General features: G+C 39.2%; 1 protein-coding gene across 5 annotated transcripts in view; it reads left to right on the top strand.

The window, feature by feature from the left end:
• The window catches only part of CNTNAP5 (contactin associated protein family member 5), a 318,700-nt gene that overhangs the window by 106,782 nt on the left and 194,536 nt on the right, over positions 1-17,382 (top strand). The window contains exon 1 of one of the 5 annotated variants that reach the window (XM_080398713.1): positions 4,762-5,730. The exons of the other annotated variants lie outside the window; for them this stretch is intronic. The gene's annotated coding sequence lies outside the window, so the exon portion shown is untranslated. Of the gene's footprint in view, positions 1-4,761; positions 5,731-17,382 lie in introns of those variants that run through there. 5 annotated transcript variants of the gene reach the window in all.

Raw genomic sequence — 17,382 nt, 5'->3', positions numbered from 1 at the left:
TCTTATTTCTGCTCATCCCCTTCTTGTATCCTTGGTTAGCAGATTTCTGTCTCGCTTCCATTTAACACACTTGGTGTTTCCTACTGCTAGACACCGATCAGCTGCAAAGAGGCCCCTACAAACTATTTCTGAGATTCTTTCTTGGAAAATGGTTGTCTTTACAGAAACTTTTCTTCAACATTAAGATTGGATCTTCACACAGTGGCAGAGCAGGGGTGGGGAGATGGAAAATCTCAGGTATCACGCAAGGGCCTGGATGATAGGTAGAGGACCCTGATGTATTTAAATTTTCTTAGGCTGTTAGAAGTCCCATGTTCTGTAAGTCTCTTCAGTTATGTGGGTATTCTGCTGCATGTCTTTATGTTCTGATTGGGAGTCTACTGCTGTTGCTGGGGCCTTCTTTGGGCATCCCAGAACTGTAAAGGTAAGAAAATGTACTGGCTAGAAGTCTACCCCACAGTTCTTCCTTGAATGAAGACAGGGACCAATTACTTTTTCTACTTAACTGATGTATAAAGTAGAAACTGAGGTCACCTTGTTCTATATTTTTAAAAAATAAATAAGATAATACAAAGAGCACAAAGAGCTGTGCAGTTAGAATTGTCTGATAAGTAATATTTTCTTGTCTTTGTGCTAACCCAGAAATTCTGTAGTGACATAATCTTTACAGTGTTGGAAATACGCCTTTTCCTCCCTCCCAACCTCCTCAGTAATTTCAGCATAATATGGATTTATTTTTCAGAGAATGAAAAAAAAAAAAAAAAAAAGAAAACTAGGAGATTCTTTTTACCTTGCAGAAAGAACTTTTTTTCATTTTGTTCTTATTATTTCATTTCATTCTCATTTAGAAGCAAGTTTTATCTGATATTTTTAGAAGCCAGTGCCTGTACTGAAATATGCCAAGTCTGGAAACACTGTTCCTTTAATGTCTAATACAGAGAAAATATAAATATTTAATGTTTTTTATTAGATATGTTGCCTAATTAAAAAGAAAGAATAATTAGTGAGATTCCTGATAATTTAAAAAATGAATACAAGTAGTATTCTTAGTATGGAGGACCTCTTCTAATACATTGCCTTTCCAAATGTGTGATGTATATTTTGTGTTCTTTCAGTGGCTTCCAAGTTTTAATGCATGTGAATTTATAAAACACTTGTATAATCATTAAATCACAGAATCATTTAGGTCGGAAAAGACCTTTAATATTCATAAGTCCAACCGTTAACCCAGGACTGCCAAGTCTTGAAGGCCATTATACCAATTGTACTTTTGATTCTCAAAGCTGTTTGTTGGGAGAATGGAGAAGGACAGAAATCCTTAGACCAGGGGTCGTTAAACTTTTTAACCAGGGGGCCGGCACGCAGATGAAGTGGCAGGCAGTCATCTGCACCTGCTTGGTTTCCCCTCCAACCCCCAGCGGGGGTGTGTGTGATGGGGGGGGGGGGGTCTGTAAATACCGGGGGCTGGATTGAGGACCCTGGGGGCCGTATCCAGCCCATGGGCTGTAGTTTGAGGACCCCTGCCATAGACGATCCCTTGAGGTACCAAAAAAATGTAGGAACAAAAATGAGTATCTGCAGAATAAATAAGTGTGTCCATGTTTCTTTGAAATTTAACTTAGTTGTGAAACTTCTTAATATGTATCTGACACTTTTGGGGAGCTGCATACACCTGTTCTGCGGGATTCAGCTTACGGTTGTGGAGTCAGTAATCAAAGATAAAATGAAGTGTTAGCAAAACAAGATAGAGGGTAAATCCTGAAGTAGTATTACTTGAAGAACTTTGATTCTTCAGGGAATGTATGCATGAGCTCGGGGTAGAAAGGCAGTCCTGCAAACATGACAAAAAGTCCCACGTATATACACCTTTACAGCTTGGAGGAGAGATGAGTTTTGCCTCAAATAAAAACTAGTTAAGCTGTTTTACTTGGCAAAAATCTAATGTGAGTCACTTCTTTTTATTTTAAATATGGAGACTCCCACATCAGTGATAAGAATGGACGAATCTTCTCTGGAGAAGATTCTTGCTTTCCTGAGATGAGATTTGGTAGACTTGGGAGAATTTATATGGAAAGACTGACTCTCTTGGAGTATTTCCTGTTTAGGTTCAGCTCTCAAAAATAATGATTTCATTTATAATAGCTTCCATTTGGAAATTACACCTATCCGTTTAAAATATGTGTCATAGTTGCCTCAGGAGGGTCTATGTCTTGATAGAAAGTCAAGAAAGCATCTGAACTTGTGGCAGTTTATTTAAGAAAGCTGATCCAAAAGAACTTTACAACTTCCACTTGGGAACTGTTTTGAGGACTAAAGCAATTCTGGCAATGCCTAGCAATTCTATATAATCTCCTTCAATAAATCCCCACAAATCCAAGAGGTGCGGGTCCTTTTGGCTCTGGGATGATAGCCAATTTCAGCTGATGCTTTCAAGTATTTTCTTTGTGTGGTGTTGGGGGAGAATTGAGATTACGAGGTAGGAGTTTTATAGTAGTAACAAAAGAAAACTGCAGTCTGAGTTCTGGATCCAGGATTTCTAATTCTATTTTACATTCTGTTGTCATTGAGAGTCTTCCTAAACATCTAAAGTGTCCCCTACATCCTCTGTCAGACCCAAATCTCTGATTTCCTGGTAACCTCTGGACACAGATGCTCACGCTGCACTACAGAGCTGGTCCACAGTTGCTCAGCTCTCCTTGTCGAGTTCTTTAGACCAACAAAATTTGTATGCCACACATAATATATGTGTGCCCTGTGAACTAGATCTTTCTATTAGCAGTGTCCATTAATGGCTCTATTTGCAAGCTGTGTATGCTCAAGGGATGCTTCTTGGTGCTTTCTCATTTGGACTTCAGTTAAAAAAAATAAATAGGACAAGGAAAGAAAAAATGTTGGAAAAAAATGCCTTCTGAAATGCCTTCTGTGGTCTATTACTTGGTGAATAAATACAGATAAGAGTATAGCAAGGAGAGCAGATACCAGGAGTTATCCTCTTTGAAGGATATCTTTCAGTTACTGCTTTTTTCCGTCGTCTGGTGCTTCAGGGAAAAGAATTTTCTTTCCAAGGGAGAGGGCACACTTCAGTATTTTTCCCATAAAGCGATCTCTGGAAAAAAACTATTCTTTAGAAATTTAGGAAATATTTCAACCTCATGGCTTCAGAGTTCTTTTACTGTGGAACCATTGGTTAAGCATCTTTCACTGTGTTCATTACATGTCTTTAAAATAGGCAGTTTTCCTTGCTTTTTATTTGTGTCCCAGGTGCATATACGCAGGCTTTTATGTGTATGCAATATGTGGTCCCTTTATAAACACTCTCTTATCTCTTTAAACTTTCTAATTTCAACTTGTTCATTGTTACAAGATTGCAAGCACACAAACAAAACATAAATAATTTATGCTGAAGAAGGTTTGGAGCTCGTGGACTGATTTATGTAGCCCTTTCTTGATTTTGTTTTCTCTAGAAGGAAAAATCAAAATTTGGAGGGTTTTTTTGTGTAGAGAACAGTTTTGTAATGTCTAACCAGAATTAGATCCTTTCCCAAGTTTCTTAGTTCTTTACGTCAGCACAGAGAGCTGAAGCATGCAGCTGACTTCTGTAGAGAGCACATTGTGTTAACAAATTACACCCAGCAAACCATAACAAAGTTCATTCAGCCAAAGCAAAAGCTATGCCTGCAGAATGATTCTGAAAATTTCAAGTAGTTGTGATTTATATAGCAGTTACATAATTTGTGATTGACACGTCTACAGGCAGCAGCTTCTTCTTGGCAGTAAATATCAAGATTAGGTAGTACAGTAAGCAGGAAGCATTCAAATGTGCTCTCCCATTCCATCTGCGGAGCCTGTGGGGCTCAAACATGCACAAAGAAAGGGAAAGACAGTCACCCTTTGAGAAACTGATGCTTTGAAATCTGATGGCCATGGAGGTCATGTCTAGTAGCTTCTGGATGTGCTGCTGAATTTTCTTGTAGGAGGAGGGGAATTTTGTGTACTGCAGGAATGAAAAAGGCATCTTTCAGCTTCTCCCTTCATGTTCTTCCCTGTCCTCCTCTGCAAACCCACTACCTACAGCCCTTTTTTTTCTTCTTTTTTTTTTTTTTTCCTTCATTTTACTTTTTCCCTTACCAACTCATCTGTCCCATTAGACTGAATCACATTAGACACATTAGACCTTAGACTGCTTTTGTTTTGGTTACGTCCCCAACTTGAGTATATATTATAGTGGAAAGTATAGCAAACATTAAAGCCTAAATAGTCTATACTTTCCTATAGATTTCAGAGGGCTGTTTAATTTTTTGGTGGAAATTAGCAAGTGGAAAAGGATCTAAAGACAGTTATTGAGGTTTTGGAAGTTCTCAGTATCTCCTGTTTAGTGGGACCACTTTCTGTTACCTCTACTTAAAGCAAGTAGTAACTGACTTTGAACAATGCTTTCTAAAATCTGTGAGGTTATTCAGGTGCAAGTAACTACTTATCTGAATAAGGATTTTAGCCCGTGATCTGGCAAACATATGAGCACTTAACTCATGCATTTATGTTTGCAGAATGAGCCATGAAGCATAACAATTTAGAAATGAGGAAATGAAATGTTGATTCCAAATAACTAATAAAATTTCCATTGATGCCAGGATTTCATCCCACACCTGTAATTAGGTACTGAACATAACATATTGTAGAGTAAGGGCTATGAAATTATACACTTGCTGATCTTGAAAGTTACTCACTTAGTTTTCTCATTTGCTATGAAGTTTGTTTCGTTTTTTTTTCCCCCACTCCTGGAAAACTCCTTCTCTGCCTACTTTTTCATCTTGAGGGGCTTTCTTCCTGCCTATGTTTTGTGATTAGCCAGAGCTGTTAGAAGTAAATGCATACCTGCAGTCTGATTTTTAAAACAAGCTGCAACAGCACATTGCTATGAAATAAGGCCTTGACTTCTCACTATCCTTCACCTAACTTTTGTTTCTTTTTTCCCCCTTTACTAAGCTGGAGGTCAGCTTTTAGTGTTTAGCCTTAGGTACCTTTATAAGCCTTCAAACTGTGTTTATAATCCATGGACATTATTTGGTTATAGCCTTGTAAAATATGTGCACTATTTCAGTCTAAGAAATATGTGTACGTGGCAATGCATACATCATTATAAAGGTTAACAGAAATTGTGATCTGACAAGGAATAATCTTCTGAAATTAAAGATTCACAGATAGTTAAGGCAGGTTTGAAGAGTTATTGGCAAACATGCAGAGCAGTTGTGTGTGTAAAAATAAATTCATAGGACAGCGGAGAAGCAAATTTGAGACACAGAGGGAAGGCAGAGTTTCAGGTGGCATTCATCCAGCCATATCTGCAAGAATGCCGTGATGATGATTTATAATTACTGTGATGAAAATAACGATGATTCTGCTGCCACATTTTACCATAGCCTCAGGAGTATAAGTAATTATGTGATGATCAGTTGATTCTACATATTCACAAATTTAGCTATTTATCATAATTGGTTTAGTCCTTTGGACTTAGTCCAGGTTCTTATTTCATACAGTTGGTTGTAAAAAGGAGGTGGAAGGAAGCAAATTTCCTCTAGCTGCATACACCAAATCAAAGTTGGTTTTACACTAACAGAATCGTTGTCATCAATTGAAATGGTTGTTTATTCTTCCAGATTTAAAAAAAGCAACAACCAAACCAACCCTTACATGGAAGACACCTACAGTTCCTCTTTGGAGATGCTTTCAGTAGGTATCTAAAAATAAGCCTATTCACACTTCAGAGCACACCTTTTCTGCATTTTACTTGTGTAAAAGCTGGATGGTTAGTGCTAAAATTAGGCTGAATTTGGGGGCTCCAGGTTTCATATTTGCTTCCAAGCCCACCAAAGCCTTTCCCTGGTAGTTCCCATCCCAGTATTGTCATTCAAAGAAAACTTTTGCTGATTTCATGGCCTCCAAAGCCCATGCTACTTATAAAGCTATTTTATCCTAGACTATGTTTTTGATAACTTTGCAGCTGCCAGAAAACTTATCCTACCTTTCTACCATCCCCAAAAAGACTCTACCAAAATTGAAAATGCCATTGGCTTTGAGGTGTGAAAAGAAAGAGGCATGCTAAAGGGTAGCTGGTGGATGTCCAGGTATATATAGCCAAATTTTTGGATATTACCACACAATTGCACAGTTGTACACCAATTTTGCTGCTGTTTTCTGTAACATTATCTAATAACTAGAGCCCTCTTGCTGCCTTCTAGGGACCCTTATGCATTCAGGCACAAAACTTGATGCAGCATCAAATGGTCTCAGAGGGTTTCTTTGTCTGGAGAGCAGCAGGCACAGTGATAAACAAAACATCACAATGCCACAGATCAAGTAGCAGTGCAGTCAGTTCTAGATGTCTAGAAGCCCTAGATAGTGACCTGTGGCTTGTCTTTTATCAATTTGTCTTAAATCTACTGATTAGACATATTTCTTTATCATATTTTAATCATTACCTTCCTGGCCCAATTACACTTGTTTTCTTTTAAGCCCATAGTTGTATAAATGGGTTCACTGTAATTCAGATTTGGCAAATAGGCTGAAGTTCCCTAATGTTCTTTATAGCTGATTAAAAGCTGAAATCCCAGCATTTGTATTGTTCTGTTCACACAGATCTTTCATCTTTATGCAGCCATACACTTCCTGCAACCTTAGGCTATTTTAGGTTTTGGTATGCCTTGGACCTCCTTCAGGGGTGAAAGCAACCCAACTGAGATGAAATGCTTCATCTCCTGAGGTTTTCCCATGATAAGGTGAGTGGCTTTGGCCCAGAGCTGCATTCAGGTTCTCTGTTGTTTTCTGGTCTTCAGGCTCAGTAAGCCAGAATTAAATAGCTTTTTTAGTAGTTGCAAACAACAGGAGAAATTATGGCTCTATGGTGAGGCTTCCTTTAGAGAAGAGGCAGAGCTGAATCCAGGTCCTTGACTTGCAAATGAGCAGAGATGTTTCATTCCCAAGGTACCTGTTTCTTGTTATCACAGAATTGTCAGGGTTGCAAAGGACCTCTGGAGATCATCTAGTCTAACCCCCTGTTTAAAGCCCATTCTCCTAAAGCAGGTTGCACAGAAGCATGTCCAGGCGGGTTTCAAATGCCTGCAGAGTAGGAGACTCCACAGTGTCTCTGGCCAGCTGTTCCAGTGCTCTGTCACCCTTGAGGTAAAGAAGTTCTTCATATTCAGATGGAACTTCTTGTGTTTCGGCTTGTGCCCATTGCCCCTTGTCCTGTTACTGGGCACCACTGGAAAGAGCCTGGCCCCATCCTCTTGACACTCACCCTTAAGATGCTTGTATGCATTGATAAGATCCCCTGTTGTCTTCTCTTCTGCAGGCTAAACAGGCCCAGCTCCCTCAGCCTTTGCTCAGAAGACAGATGCTCCAGTCCCTTCACCATCTTAGTAGCCCTCTGCTGGACCCTCCCCTGTCTCTCTTGAACCGGGGAGCCCAGCACTGGACACAGCGCTCCAGATGTGGCCTCACCAGGGTAGAGCAGAGGGGCAGGGTCACCTCCCTCCACCTGCTGACCACGGTCCTGTCATGTTCTTTTCCTTAGGCCATTTCTGTTTGTAACGGCACCAAAGACACTGCTAGCATCAGAGAACACTGTTCAGTAGGTCCACCTTTACTAGGTCCAATGTTAGGCAGCAGCAAAATATCTGACTGCATAGACTTACAGTCCTGGACATCCAGAGAAAGAGACCTATAGGAAATTGGGGAACCTTCATGTTAAATGGTCAGAGTTTAGAAATCTCCTGGGTCAACTAGATGCTTTGCTGAGAGGTTTAGAATCACAGTTTTGAACTTCAAAGGCTTTAATCTGCTCAAGTCCTTTTGTGAATCTTTAGATGAATCTAGTTTTATGGTTACATAAATTTTGGGCAGTGGTAGAAGGGACTCTGTTCCATCATGAAGGAATAGTAATAAAATCACAGTAGACTTGGGCAGATCAATATCTCTCTTATGTGCAACTTTTAAAAACCAAAGTTGCAGCAGGAAAGCCAGTTATTGCAGTGCTGCCTAATTCGTTTGGTAATAGAGTGCATTGACTGATATTGTCATAAATAACAAAATGCTTCATCTGTGCCTCCTCACCACCCTGTCATATTATGCATACAGGCTAAGATGAAAAAAATAGCTACAGCCCTTCTGAGCCTCAAGCTAACAAGCCTTATTGATTGCACTTGTCATGAGTAATCTAAAGCTAAAAGATAGCAACCCATAGGATTTGTATATAACCATCTCAGGCCAGGTTTGAACCCACCGTATTTTCTGTGTGGGTAATTCCTGCAGAAGATATGCCGATGTCTAGGCAGCTGACATGTTTTACTGGAAACCAAGTGCAAACAGAAGACTCGTGTTCTGAGCCAGGGGTTGGCAAAATCAGTCTTAATTAGGCTGCAGATATGCAAGGCCACTTCAAAACCTGAGCCTTTTCTTGATCCCCTTTTATTATGTATTCAGATCAAAATGACATCCTGAGCCATTATCGTGCTTGTTAAACCCACTCAGTCACTTGTTGTCTGAGCAAATGTATCTGCGTTTTACTAAGTGGCATAAATAGTCTCCTCTGCCAGTCTTCTCACTGTGGGAGCTACAGCGGTGCCCTTCAGTGTCTTGGTTTCCAGAGCTCACTACAAAACTTCAGAGCTATTTTGTGCAAGTTGCTTTTGCACTCAGGCCATCCTGAATTGTCATTTGGCTTTTTCCCCTGCTGGGGTCCAGAGACACCTCCTCACTGCATGGTAGATCAGAACCTTTTGAAAGTATGCATAAGGGAACAAAGAAATATTTCCTGTCTTTGCTTGTTTGTTCTCACCTCAACTATGCGTTGCCAGTCATACGACTCATTCCCTCACACTTCCCAGGAAGAGGCAGAGAAAAGCATGTTAGAGGTGGGAGCTTAGTTGCTTGTGTTTACTATTTAGTAGGGCTGACATTCCGGAGCAAGAGAGGAGAAAAGGCTGCTTAGTCAGTGTGCATTTTGAGGCCAATTCAGTGTTGTACACATAACCTTTAAAAATCTGTTGCAGGCACTGATTTCCTGGGTCTCTGTGGCATACCGAGGTGTGAGGTGGTCAGTGACACTGAGCAGAACACCTAAACTAGCATAAAATCTCAACTTTCATATGGGTGAAATAGCTAGTGGAATGGGAACGTAACAAATCTGTTAAAACATTATTTCTCATATATTGGGGAGCGTTGTTTGGATGGTTTTGGTTTGTGTTTTTCTAAAGAGGGATGAGCAGAATGTTGTGAGGCAAGGCACCATACTCTGGAGGCTGCTTATTCAGTAAAAAGCTAAACTATGGGTGAAAATAAAAGCTAGAAAAATGGCAGGTGTTAAAATAGGTGCTGTTGGGGGGCATGGTGGACGTTATGCCAATGGAGCTGTTTGCTTCACATGGAGATCAGCATATTTCAGTGTTTATTTAGACCACTCACTCACCTGCTTATAGAGACTGTTGGGCAGAGCTCCTGTAGAACCCCTTCCTCTTTCTTTCACCTTTCATTTCTGATTTTTTTTATTCCCTTCGGTGTAGTTTTGCTGCTTCTATTATTTCATCTTTCAAGGTTGTGCTGGATGTAATTTCCATATGTACTATTTGTTGTAGTGTTTTCATTAACTTCTGTAGCACGTTTTGTTGCCACATAGCTGCTAAACATTAGTAGTGAAGACAAAAAGATATACTTTACTACTTACTTTGATAAGTAGCTAAGGGAATATTTTGGTGCCAGTCCCATAAGAAACAGCATGAACTCAAGTCTTCTGGAATAAAAGCAAAGGGGGGGGAAAAAAAAAAAAAGAAAAAATCTTGATTTCATCAAACTTAGTTCTCTGAAAGTCACGGCATCCTAATTTTGCTAGAGGACCTAATCATATGTCTAGAGAGGAGGTTTTTTCATTTTCCTTTGACTTTAGGATACAACTGAAAATTCTGGTCCACTACTCAAAAAGAAAGCTTTAAGTAAACCTTTCATTTCTGTCTGTTATACTGGACCTTGCGATTCATTCTGTGATCGCAAAGCTCATTTCCAGGGTTCATTGGTCCTTGTGTGCTGCATTTTTTTACTAATGTTTGATGTTCCTGTGAACCTGCTACGCAGCAAGCAAAACTTTAGAGAACTCTTTGGAAGTACATATGGAATGATTCTATTCATGTGCTAATATGACATAGTTTAGTCTGAATTTGCTTTATTCAAGCTTTGGTAATAGCTTGGGTTTGGTTGCTCCAATATGAGTTCTGACCCCAGGTGACTTTGTCACTATTATCAACTAGCACCAATGTTGTCCAATTTTTAAGCCGCTCTCATTGAAAACATTTGTACAAGAGCGAGACATACCATGAATTTCCCGAAGGATGTTCTGACAAGCATCCTGGCCAAAGAAGCAGGACTTGGAGAAAGGAGGGAGTTGTACTTTGAACAATGCACTGTTGGCTGATGAGAACACAGGCCCCAAAGGATCCTATTGTGTGCATAGATGCTTGTAAGATCCTTAAAATCTTATCGTATATTGGTATTGACTTTTACTCTTTTTCATCTTTTGATCAGAGAGGAAAAAATTTTTAATAGATAATATAATTTAGTAAACGTTTGGAGAGGGGCCTGCAAACATTGCAGATGAGGTTTTTTCCTCTCTTTTTTCTTCTTTTTATATTTAAAACTAAATAGAGAAGAAAAGGTCTGTTAAGCTGATAAAATGTTATGGCTACAAAATTGGGAGGATCCTAAATTGCATGCTGCCTCTTAAGTTCATTACTGTATTGATGAATATACCTTATCATCAATTCTCAACATGTCACCCTGCAGTGCTGTTAGTGAATTATGAATCCAGTTATTGCTCACTTGAAAAAATAAACATTGCAAACTGTAGCAGTAGTACAAAAATATCTTTGTCTTTTGTTATAATTTATTTGTGATTCTTGCCATTTTTTGTTTAAGTTTTGACATGTCCTGGAGTTTCCTAGAGAGAGAGAGGCTTTTAATGTGGTTTTGTGTGTGTGATTTTTTTTTTATTTTTGCCTTCTGGGCAAAACCATGACCTTCAACTTTCCTACATCACTGCTGGCTAATCATCAATTTGCAAATTAATATTCTTCTGTGTGATTACTGCAGCATGACTTCACAAAGTTTGCTTGAATTTTAGCCTAGATTCATGTAGGTCTAGATTTATATTGCATTCTTGCCAGGTGTCCAAGTGGGATGTTTCCTCTTCCTGAGGCTATCAGATACCCTCTGAAGTAACATGCACATTAATGCTGTAATGTTTTTCTTAGTTTTCATGATCTGAGTGGCCTGGAAGCATTAAGAAATATGTAATGATTCTTGGGATCAGGGCTGGATCTGACCTTTTAGGTCCCATGACAAAACAATGGGTAAACAAATCCTTTCAGAAAGGAGCTGGCATTAATTCCACCGCACCTCCCCAAACATGCCAAAGGTTACTTATGCATCTGGGCTATTAAAATACTGGTGTTTGCAGAGTCCAAGAAAAATACCAACTCCTGGCAGAACAATTCTTTCACCCACCATTAGAAATTTGTTTATAAAGTCTTTTCTGCCCGCTGTCTCCAGATTATATTAATGAAAGTCATGTTTTGCAATGATAGCTTGGTGGGGCACTGAATCCTTATTCAAGATAATTAGCTACTCTGTCTTTGTTTGATATGCACTTTACATTTGTTTTTTTACAGTATACCATTATCTTTTCCAGAAGTATTGTGTTCTGTTTCAAGGCATACTGACTTGCCATCTACACTACGAGCAATTGTTTGCACTAACACAAATACTTTTGTTTTAAACCGATGTGCTAGAGTTGTTATTGTAAAGCTCAACACTTCGTTACTGTTGCTACCCAGTTAATAGATAGGCAAGAACCAAACTTGGAGAAACTGGACCACGAACAGGGGGAAAAAAAAAAAAAGCTTACCTGAAGATTTACAGAAAGCTGAAGTAAAATATAAGAAAATAACTCATTTTTTCTTAACAGTATTTTACGCATCAGGTATCATTTCATGTCTAATCACAGTTTAGCTGGATGAATGCACAAAGCCTAAATCTGTTTTCTCTTGGTTTTTTGGTTTTTTTTGTTTGTTTGTTTGTTCAGGAAGTGAAGTGAAACTCCCATCAGTGTTCTTAAAAACAGATTAGACCTTTATGATGAAAGAAACTGATGGGGTTTTTTTTGTGGGTTTTTTTGGTTTGTTTTTTTTTTTTTGGGGGGGGTGTTGTTTCTTTCTTTGTTTGTTTGTTTTGAGAGATAGAGAGAGAGGGACATAAGCTAAGAGATTTCATAAGGTTGTCCAACCACCCTTAAATACAGGACTTTGGACAAACTATAAAGCACATCCACCCATGCACTCTCACCTTGCCTAGCCTGAACATCAGCATGAGCCGTATCATCCTCCTCCCTGCCATCTTTCCTGGTTTGCCTATTGCCACTGGAAATCTGGGTATATTTGCCTGGAGAGGCACACGACAACGTCCCAAAAGACCCCACAGTGGGCACAAACAGAGGGCCAGAACAGTGAGGATGCCTCTGAGGTTCATTGTTCTGCAGTTCAGACAGAGTCTGTATTTACATTTTCAGACTGCAGCAGGGATTTCTGTAAAAAGAGTCTACTAGTAGTCATGCTAGTAACTTCAAAAATATACTTTCCTTATTGTGGGCTTATGTGCATGTGCAAACTGTAGAGTCAAGCACAAGATTTACGACAGGGAAATGTGCTGCTGACATACTACAAGATTTTGATTTGCTATAGGAACTAACTCTGGGTCTCATCAGCATTTTATGTAAATAGGATGCTTTGTTTTCTGCCACAGACAGTAAAAATAAGAATGCGATCAATGTTCTTGATAAAATATATTAGAAAAAAAAATCCAAAAATGTGGTTTGGTTGTGATTTTTTTTTTTTTTTTTGACTGAGGGGAGCAGTTAGAGATGACAGAACAAGAAAATTGTCCCTGGAATGCTTAATTTTCTTCCTGTTTCTACCTCTAAGTTAAAGCTGCACAGGACAAACCAATGGTAATCTTTTATTCCTGAGATACATGTGTAGTTCAATGACATAAAACTGCTGAGCAAAATCTGTGTGTTAGCAATGCATGTGGTATCAGAAGAAACTAAGTATTACATCAGGCAGCCTGCCTAAGGACAGCCTGTGTGTGCATCTCTCATAATTTCTCTTCTTTGCTCTTACTGCAAAATGTGCAACTTGGTGTTTTCTTTCTCCCACAAAACTTTCCATTCAGCAGAATTTTTTTTCATTATGAAGCATTTGGAGGTTTACATTACTTGACCTATGGGTGGGAATTTTATGTTCATGTTTAATCAACTTGAGGTATTGAGTCCTTGCCTCGGACTGGGGCATCTTCAGAGAAATTGTAGACTAGCGTTTCCCCTATTGAAATGACAGGGCAAATCTCTGGCATTGGCACCACACTGCATCAAGCAGTTCTGCAGTTCAGTTATTATGTTCCTCCTCTGTTTTCTGCTCCTGTTTTCCATATCTCAGTTTATCATGGCAATTCTGTTCCTTCACCCCATTCTTCTCACCCCATATTCTCTGCCATATATATTGCTGATGGGATTATATGCAGACATTGAGGTTCTGGAGTGTGTTCAGAGAAGGGCCCTGAAGCTGGTGAAGGGTCTGGAGCACAAGTCTAAGGAGAAATGGCTGAGGGAACTGGGGTTGTTTAGTCTGGCGGAGACTCGTAGGGGGATCTTACTGCTCTTTACAAGTACCTGAAGGTAGGCTGTAGAGAGGTGAGCGTCAATCTCTTTTCCCAAGTAACAAGTGATAAGACAAGAGGAATTGACCTCAGGCTGCACCAGGGAGGTTTAGATTGGATATTAGGAAAGATTTCTTCACTGAAAGGGTTGTCAAGTGTTGGGAACAGGCTGCCCAGGGATGTGGTTGAGTGACCATACTCTGGAGGAATTTAAAAAAATGTGTGTATGTCGTGCTTAGGGACATGGTTCAGTGGTGGACTTGGCAGTGGTGGGTTAACAGTTGGCCTCGGTGGTCTTGTTGGGAAATAGCAGAACTAGTTGCCTGGGCAACATTAGTCTGGTTCCTTTAACTATATGCATTTTGATCTAGGACCTAAGGGCCAAATTTTTTATTACTTGATATTTCCCCTGCATGGGGGATTCCTGGAGGGGAAAAAAAATAGCTGCAAGTTTACTAACTGTCGTATGAAGTGTGGTATAACTATAATAAGAGGCTCTCGCAGAACTCCTGTAATAAACTTTATCTTTATTGCATAGGTGGAAGGAAAGGTCAAGATCTGTTCAACTAGTATCTTTGTGTGATAGACTTAGTGTTAGTTCCATGCTTTATATACATAATGTGTCCTCAGAGATTGCAAGGAAAGCAAACAGACCTCATCAATTTCTCTAATGATTCCTCTGAAAGATACTTTTTTTTTTTTTCTCCTTTGGTTTATATTTTTAGCTCACTTTAACAACACCTCTATTACCAGGCTGTCAAAGACCTCATACATAGAATTTATGTTGGCTTTCATAAAGAAAAATTAGATGCTATCTCAAGGACAGGCTCTACTCTTAATGTCATTAAAACTAAATGAGTTATTGTTGATATTCACTGAGGATATATTGCAAATAGGATTAGATAGAGAAAAATCTTAGTGATAAGATGTGGTGGCTTTAACTGTCCACTGCAGAGAAATGTAATTTATAAGCATTGCTTTCTTTAATGTATACGGAACCTTTACTTTGTGCTGTGGTGGTTGGTTCTATTAATTCTAGGGGAGGGATGGAGATTATGAAGAGGAGATGTGGGTTTTAGTTTTAATCCTCTGTATTTCTCCAGTAGCACTGAATGCATGGCTGGGTGATTTGGCCCCAGGCATCCTCAGCACCTGCAAATGTGGCAGAGGAAAAGGCAGGGTGTCTGGGCCCGTTGGCTGCAGGTACCTGTTCCCTGCCAGAGTGTCTGGAGGAAAGCTGAGCTCGTGAGAAGAGGGAGGACTTTAAGTACGGTATTGAAAGGTAGTGTTCGTCAGCACAAGACGTAAGTGATACCTCGGTTTTGAGGTCTGTATCCTCATGTTTCTTAGGGTGTAATTGGGTATGACTGAATGCTTTTCAAGTCTCAGTAAGAAAAACTTCACTCTTCATTAGGATAAAGAACTAAAGTGTGGCAGGAGTGTTTCACACGCTATTCTGTGTGAATAGGGATTCCCACATCTGCACTCTTTACATTTAAATTTATGTTCTTGGCTTTAAATGTCTGGCTCTGTAAAAGAGGAAGGAAAAAAGCAAAGCAGGGTTAAAGATTTCCCGGTTCTTACATGGCTTGCCCAGGCTCATGGGAAAAGGCGAGTGCTCTAAAGAGAAGAGAGAGTTTTAGAAAAGTCTGGGAAATGGCTGTTTTCTATGGAAATCCCACCTGTCTGTACATATGTGGTACTGATGCCATCAACCTTGTTTCTTGTGTAACTGAGAGCTCTTTGGCTGTTAACTCCAGAGCTGGAGTGAAGATGGATATGGAGATCCCACAGTATATTCTAAGGGCTCAAAGTGTCTGGGGAAAAAATGAGGTATTGAATTTCCAGGTAGGCAAGAAAGTGTTACATATTTCATTTTATGCCTGTGGTATAAAGACTGAGAAATTCTTCTAAAAAAAGATCAAAAGTAGATGCATTTATATATGACACCTTAATGTATAAGTGTTTTGTTGGGGCGTTGTAGAGAGCTATTGCAAATGGAGAATAATGTTAAAAGAACATTATTAAGCTGCAAAGTTAAAAACCTGAAGGATAGAAAATGTCATTGCATACTTAATTAGACCCCCTAATGTGTATGCAGTAGGAAGGGCTTTAATTACCTGATCACAAACTATTTTTTGCACAGCATCCTCCACTCCTTTCAGCATAGAAACCGGATAGTCTTTAATTAATGAGCAACTATTCAGTATTTTGTTTTCCCCTCAATATGCAGCCTTAAGTTTTATTCATTGTATACTCTTCAAACCTGGCTCCAAAAACATAATTATTCATTTCTTGATGGAAAATTCTGAAGTACACTTCACAAGAAAATGTATTTCACAAATATTTGCTTATTTTCACACCATCCAAAAGGGATAATGGGTTATTATGTTTTTTCAGACAGTGAATTGTGTCACAAAGAAAAAGCACACATTAATTTGGAAACTTAGTTTAAGGCAAAGAAAACTGTCTTTCAACAGTTTAGACACATTTGAAAAATAGTTTCAGTTTACATCGGTTGCATATACTACCTGGCGGAGCAAATCAGATCACAGTATTTTAAATACTTTTATTTTTTACATATTTTTTAATTTAAATTTTTTATTTTTTTAAAATATTTTTTAATACCCACCTAGTATAGGCTGAAAACAAGACTTTGACCTCTTTAAAGAAAAAAAACAAGTGAGGGCAAGAACGTGCCTTGTGCCAGAGAGAGATGTTGCCTCCCTAGCCATGTCATTAAGGCACTAAACCTATCTCTGAGATGGTAGACAGCCATATTTAGAATTGTTGCTATGAATCAGAAAGACCAACCCTGGTGGTGGTGAAGAGGTAGCTATCAAAATATACCTACCTTCTCCATTCCTAGGAATAGATACTTTCTCTGCATTTAAAATTTACCGGTTGGTATACAAGCATACTCCTGAGAGCTGGCGCCTGAGCCTTTTACTGATGAGGAGAGTCGTGCTTGCTCCTTCTTGGCATTTCCGTCTGCATGGTTTTCCTACAATTGTACGCTTCCCACAAGGTGACTGCACCCAAATAATTTATGGCAAAGTAGTATAGGTAGTTGCCTGAGAGGCAGAAGTGACCTGTCGTTGGGAACACTGAGCCACTGTCTCCCACTTCCAGATGAATCTCTTAATAACAGGATTAATGTTTAAAGCACAGGGATGGAGGCAACAGCATTAAACGAAGAGAGTCAGCTCTCTGTCCCTCAAGGCACAGTTCAAAACAGGGTTCCAGATGGTCCTTCAGTTTCCATTTAATAAATGCCCACATTCCAGGAGTAGATCAGGATATGAGTCTAAAATTCTCAAATTTTGGTTGAAAGCCCTAAACTATCAGTTATTCTGACTTGCTCTTATAGTAGACTGTACAAACTCTTCCCATGAATCAGCATTTTTTGATTAAACAGTATTTTAGAACAAAACTCTTTGTTGCCTTTTACATTTAGTTTTTCTCCATAACCTGATATCACATAACTGGTGGTTTGTTCTGTCTAAGGTGCAGGTGGGATTAAAAAGTGTCTTCTCCCAGGCCTTATGAACAAAACTGTTATTTTGTTTCTGGCTTCTCCTCCTCTTGCTCATTTACTGCTGACCCCTCAAGTTCTGCAAAGGTGAA

The sequence above is a fragment of the Falco punctatus genome (genome assembly GCF_963210335.1).
Source record: "Falco punctatus genome assembly, chromosome: 8".
In the NCBI taxonomy this organism is placed as follows: Eukaryota; Metazoa; Chordata; class Aves; order Falconiformes; family Falconidae; genus Falco; species Falco punctatus.
Note: the sequence above shows the minus strand (reverse complement) of the source record. Positions and strands in the feature narration are given on the sequence as shown.